This window comes from Protomyctophum parallelum (genome assembly GCF_964188405.1).
Source record: "Protomyctophum parallelum genome assembly, chromosome: 9".
Classification (NCBI taxonomy): domain Eukaryota; kingdom Metazoa; phylum Chordata; class Actinopteri; order Myctophiformes; family Myctophidae; genus Protomyctophum; species Protomyctophum parallelum.
In genome coordinates, this window is record NC_139706.1 from 20330433 (window position 1) to 20337109 (window position 6677).

The following is a 6677-nucleotide window of genomic DNA, read 5'->3' on the forward strand; positions in this document are numbered from 1 at the left end:
CCTCCTCCTTATATGAAAGTGAGAGTCTTTGTTACACAAATGATACAAGAAGCAGCACAATGTTGGTGTGACATAATGTTGAAATAAAGATAAATATTGATAAAAAATAATTTAAGTAGAATGACGGGTGTGATAAACCTCCTGTGTGGTATCTTTTAAACAGTAATGGGGATTGTAAACTGCAAGAAGACAGAAGTCAAGTCATGAAATACCAATATCAATCTATCAATCTTGTGCATTGTATACAGCACATTGCACAATTAACATTTTGAGCAGCTCTTACAGTTCTATGTATTTATTTTTTCATTCTTTGTGTGTGTGTGTGTGTGTGTGTGCGTGCGTGCGTGCGTGCGTGCGTGCGTGTGCCTGTCAGGATGTTGTGTGTAGAGGAGGTACTCGGGGTGTGTGCTGTCCTAGAAGACACTGCAGACCAGCTGGATGTGTTGGGGAACATCCTATGTGCCAGAGCACACGGACATTCTGTGGTGACTCTCTCCAACACTATACTTCTCAACTTCTCAAATCTGTTTAAACTACTTCACTTCACCCCGATTTTATGCTTTGGGCTATTTTAGCAAAATTAGTTTGAATAATGTTTAACACAGATCTTCTCTTATGTGGGTCTGATGGATAATAAAAAATGGGATCCATCTTAAAATAACGATAGCTTTGAACGGACTGTATAATAACTATAAATGCTATAAATCATGAAAATAGCTTCATTAGCAGAAAGCTAGAAGCTGCGAGCCCTCCGGCGCAGAACCAAAATGCACCGGAAGACTCATACTACTCTAGGAGTAATCTAAGTACCATAAATACTCTTTACCAGAATAGAAGCAGAGGGCTTGTAACTTTACAGAAATGGATGTAAAAACCTTTTAGGCTATGATGAGTAAAAGTCAGAGTATAACAGAGTTAACCAATATACCTTGGAATGAATTGACGGACACAAGAAAGAGAACTCAGACAAGCAGAACTTAGAGGGAGGTTCGATCAGATATATTCACCATTGTTTCGGGAGAGAAGAAGACATGTCATCCGGACAGCGTTTCACAACGATCTCTCCCCATGTTCAAATTGAACAGGGTTGATATAGCATACCGTAATCAATACACCGAACAATGTGTTGAACAACAAGGTTAAAAAACATATTTGTTAACAAATGGACAGATAATGCAAGACGTCACGAATATTGCACACGGGGCAGAGATAGTCCGAACCTGCAATATCAGTTTAGTGGAACCGGGGGAGACAGGGCAGTTTACCAGTCTGTCAGAGCGAATACTAACTTTCAAGGGCAAAAACACAGAGGCTGGGTGTTATGGCCAACGAAAACAAAACAATTCTTATCTACCAACGCTGGCTAGGGAAAAGTATTACTATCGAGACTCCGGCAGGGCCAGAACCATACTATTTTAACGTCAGTGGGACAGCCGGACATCAAATGTCAGTCACAGGGCAATTAGATTAAAAGGTCAAAAGGTCAAAAGAGCATTCACCCACAAACTAGACCAAATATATCTATCAGGGTCCCTGGAGCAAAATCCTTTCAAATGTGGGTCTTCGGCTAAATATCAATTTGGGGATCCTTGACATGAAAATGTTTGAGAATCACTCTCTTACCTCGCCCTGTAGGGCGAGGTTGCTTCTCGCCCTCAGGTGTCTTACTGGTTATTATTATTATAATATTATTATTATGTGCGACATGTGCGTGCGCGTGTGTGTGTGTGTGTGTGTGTGTGTGTGTGTGTGTGTGTGTGTGTGTGTGTGTGTGTGTGTGTGTGTGTGTATGTTAGGTGCTGGCAGACAGCAGTGGGATGCTGGGCCAGCAGAGACACGCCCGTCAGAGCCAGGGGGCGGGGCCAGACAAAAGCCATCATCTGAACAGAGCTAAAGATTCAGAACTACTGAAGAAAATACAGACAGACAGGTAGACAGACAGACACATACAGTAGATCTACTGAAGAAAATACAGACAGACAGGTAGACAGACAGACACATACAGTATAGAACAGACATCTCAAGAGCTACCAAGATCAACCTGTTCAAACTTCAAAGCCTGTGTGGAAAGTATCCTTCTTTATGGTGCCGAAACATGGACAATGAATAAAGAGTTTCTGGATCGTCTTGACAAGTCTTACACAAGACTCCTCATGCGTGTCCAGAACCTTTCATGGAAGGACCATCCCACTAAAGCTCAGATTTATGGAGGTCTGAAGAAAATACAGACAGACAGACATACAGACATACAGTAGACCTGTCTGTCTGAATAAAATACAGACAGACAGACAGACAGACAGACAGACATACAGTAGACCTGTCTGTCTGAATAAAATACAGACAGACAGACATTCAGTAGACCTGTCTGTCTGAATAAAATACAGACAGACAGACAGACAGACAGACATACAGTAGACCTGTCTGTCTGAATAAAATACAGACAGACAGACATTCAGTAGACCTGTCTGTCTGAATAAAATACAGACAGACAGACAGACAGACAGACAGACAGACAGACAGACACAATGACACATACAGTCTGAACTAATGAAGAAAATACAGACAGACATATAGACATACAGTAGACCTGTCTGTCTGAATAAAATACAGACAGACAGACAGACAGACAGACAGACACACACAATGACACATAGAGTCTGAACTAATGAAGAAAATACAGACAGACAGACAGACAGACAGACACAATGACACATACAGTCTGAATTAATGAAGAAAATACAGACAGACAGGTAGACAGACTGACTGACATAAACATACAGTGTCATTAGCAACCTATACAAAAACTAATAGAATACGTAACGCACATCACTTGAAGGAGGTGCTGGGTTAGAAAGTGACATACTGTAGGAAAAAGAATAACCCCGGACACTCGAGCCAAGGCTCTTCACTGTTTTATCCCACGATTTTTGTAAACCATTTTTCTCCCCCAGTGCCAATTGCCTAAGCTGCCTGTACTCCTGTTCACTTTCTCCTTTCCTCTGCAGGCTTTTTGCGTCTAAGGTGATTGATAGGCTGTTGGCGGAGCTGAGAGCCGATCAGACGTTTGTTAGTCTGTTGGAGTCTGTGGAGGAGGAGAACGACAGGAAGTCCCAACTCCGTGATGTCATCAACAGGTGACATACTTTACTGGTATTAGGTGTACCTGGTATATTGTATTGGTACTATGCCGTACTGGCACTGTACTCTATACTGACATGTTGTGCTGGTGCTGGATTGATTGATTAATTTAATATTTTATTAGTCAGAAATGTAAACAGCACATGGCACAGTAAGACATTAAAACTAAAAGAATAACACAAAAATGTCCTGGGGACTTCCATTATGGACAAAACTATTCATTAAATTAATCAAATATGGCATACAAAAATAGGGTATGGACATTACTGGACTGGTAGTGCTGTAAAAGTGGACCAGGTTGTGTTGCTGTTGTGGAGAGTGTAGAGTCGGTAGAGCGGCAGCACGGGAATCAGAAGGTTCCCGGTTCAATCCCTGGCTTCCCCTGGTTTATTGCAGAGGTTTCCTTGAGCAAGACACTTAAAGGGGAATACCACTCATCTTCAACATTTTACTATGTCATTAATATACCTTAGAGCTGTGTTAAAAAATCATTAACATGGTGACTCACATCTTGATGATGTCATCAAGATGTGATTCATGCGATTCATGTGATTTGTGCGTGCATGCGTGCGTGCGTGATACAGATGCAATATGAATCCTCCATTTGCTCTTTTTTGGGTTTTTTACCAATGGTTTAGAGAGGAGGAGAGTTGTAGAAGGATCAGATCTCTGCAGAAACACATGACAGACCTTCACACACAGAAGAACATGGAGCTACAGGTATCCCTCTGCTACGCACTATGTATAAAATTAAAAACATATCCAGACACCGAAAACAGATAGGTGAGAAGAAGAATACCTTCATCTGCCTTAGCAGAAAGCTGTGCCTGGAGGCATAGACAGACAGACGACAGACAGACGACGGCTGACAATCTGAAAACATAATGTTGCCGTGTCTGTCTGTCTGTCTGTACACGATGGCGTCTCTCTCATTGAGGCTTTTAGACCGTGCTTGTGTTTTAATGTTGGTGTTGTTGCAGAGTCGTGATGAGTTGACGGCTCATTTAAAAGACCAGCTGCAAGAGCTGAAGGTGAAAACATCGCTGGAGAAGAAGTACGTGAAGAGCAGCTGCAAACAACTGGTCTACCAGACGCACAAACACAACAACCACAACGAGAGCACACTGCAGCAACACATACATGTATGTCCACACCACTGGTTTCTCACAGTGGGGTGCAGGGACCCGCAGAGGTCCTTGGGGGGGCGGGGGGGTATAGCATCAAAATCAATTTAACCACTTTAACCATATACAACGGCTATTACTGAAAATAGCCAATCTATATGCTGTCAATGTGTCGCAAAATATCTGTTTTTCATTGGTTAAATCTGATTTACTCAGATTAGTCTGTCTGTCTGTCTGTCTGTCTGTCTGTCTGTCTGTCTGTCTGTCTGTCTGTCTGTCTGTCTGTCCGTCCGTCAAGCTGTTAAATGACAGATTGGAGGAGGAGAGAAGAGTTCATCAGCACATGAAGAGCTTTCTGAAGGACCACCTGATGGTAAGGATTCATTATAATGACATAATTCATAACGCTGATATCACATTGTTATTACTAGACCTGTACATGCCCGTCGGCAACCGGCCTACTTGGGAACAATGCAACTTGGGAACCTAGTAATAATACCCGTTGTCAACTTGTCATAGCAGCCGTTTTAAAGGAGAATTCCATGATAGAAGGCTTTCTTACCTTTCTTTGTAGTTGTTACGTCCCCATCAAAGAGGTCCAGGTGTTATTTTGTGCAAAAGCTCCTTATTGGCTATGTCCCCTACCATAAGCCCTAAATGAATTGCATTGAATTGAATGGGGCTATGGGGTGTTGTGCTAATTCGCTTATTTCCATCGCTCAAAATTATAATTGTTTTGTATATATCCTCTCTTCATAATGTAAATAATAACCCAAGCGGCACACTTTACTACTTATTTAGATGGAAATAGGCGAATTAGCACAACACCCCATAGCCCCATTCAATTCCCATTCAATTCAATGCAATTCATTGAGGGCTTATGGTAGGGGAAATAGCCAATAAGGAGTTTTTGCACAAAAAATACCTGGACCTCTTTGGTGGGGACGTAACGACTACAAAGAAAGGTAAGAAATGTAAGAAAGCCTTCTAGCATGGAATTCTCCTTTAACTATCCGTCTGTGTCCTTTTTGTGGCCATACTGTATGGAGATCTCTGTAGTATGCAATACCCGTTGTCATAGTACCCATTTTAACTGTCTGTGTCCCACATGGAGATCTACATTGTTATTATTATTGGGTTGTTTCTGCAGACACTATCGGAGCAGGATGAGTGGTGGATGGAGAAATATAACCAGGACATGGAACGCAAACAACAGGAAGCAAGCACCTTGAAACACAGCAAGACCAGCAATGTCACTATACTACAACTATTGTCTAGCAAGGTAAGAACAAGCATGCACGCACGCATGCACGCACGCACGCACGCACACACACACACACACACACACACACACACACACACACACACACACACACACACACACGATAGGTCCTTGGTTTACCTAAAATTGTAAATTGTATACCACTGGTCCTCAAACCTTTTGGGATTGGGTGATCGGAAATCGGGGCCGATCACGTCATTGTCAAATGATCGGAATCGGATCGGGAGCCAAACAACGTGATTGGGACATCACTAGTATCAATATTATATCCATAATGATATTAGACTGAATATTGTCTGTGATTTGGGGATATTGTACTATTGTGATATGGCATAAACGTGTTCTATAATATATAAATATCGGATCGGGAATCGGTATCGGCAGATGTTCAAAATCAAATGATCGGAATCGGATCGGGAGCACAAAAACGTAATCGGGACATCCCTAGTAATACCCTCTTTAACCGACAATATTTTGCCTAGATGATTATGATTTAACCTGTCAGTACTACTCAGTACAAAGAGTGTGAAGGAGAATTTAATTTAATAATAATGATTATGATTTGACCTGTCAGTACTACAGAGGTGGTGTCGGACGATTCGTAGTAATACTAATAGTAATAATGATAATGATTTGACCGTTGCCCTGTCTATACAGGGAGTGTGAGGAGGTGGTGTTGGACGATTATTAATAATAATGATTTGACCTTTGACCTGTCAGTACAGGGAGAGTGAAGAGTTGGTATTGGATGACAGGGTGTTGAAGGAAAACCTCCGCAGACAGCTGGAGAAAGACAACATGGAGAGGAGCGCTGCTACCATGGTAACCACTCAGATGCATAACCGGAAAAGAAATACGGATTTTAACGTGTTGTAAAAATGGTAAATTGATTTTTGGAGGAAAGATTAAGAAACAGCAGGAAATCTTTAGTGTTCCTCATCTGATCCATCGTCCACGGCTAGTCTTCCCATTGGCTGACTAGCCGTGTGACTTCAAGTTGTACTTGCTTGTAGATAAGCTATTTTCTAAACTAAAGAATCTTATACATTTGAAAACTTGAAATGGGACATTCTGCACAATGAGTACTTTTACCTTTGGTACTTTAAATACATGTTGAGGACAATACTTTTGTA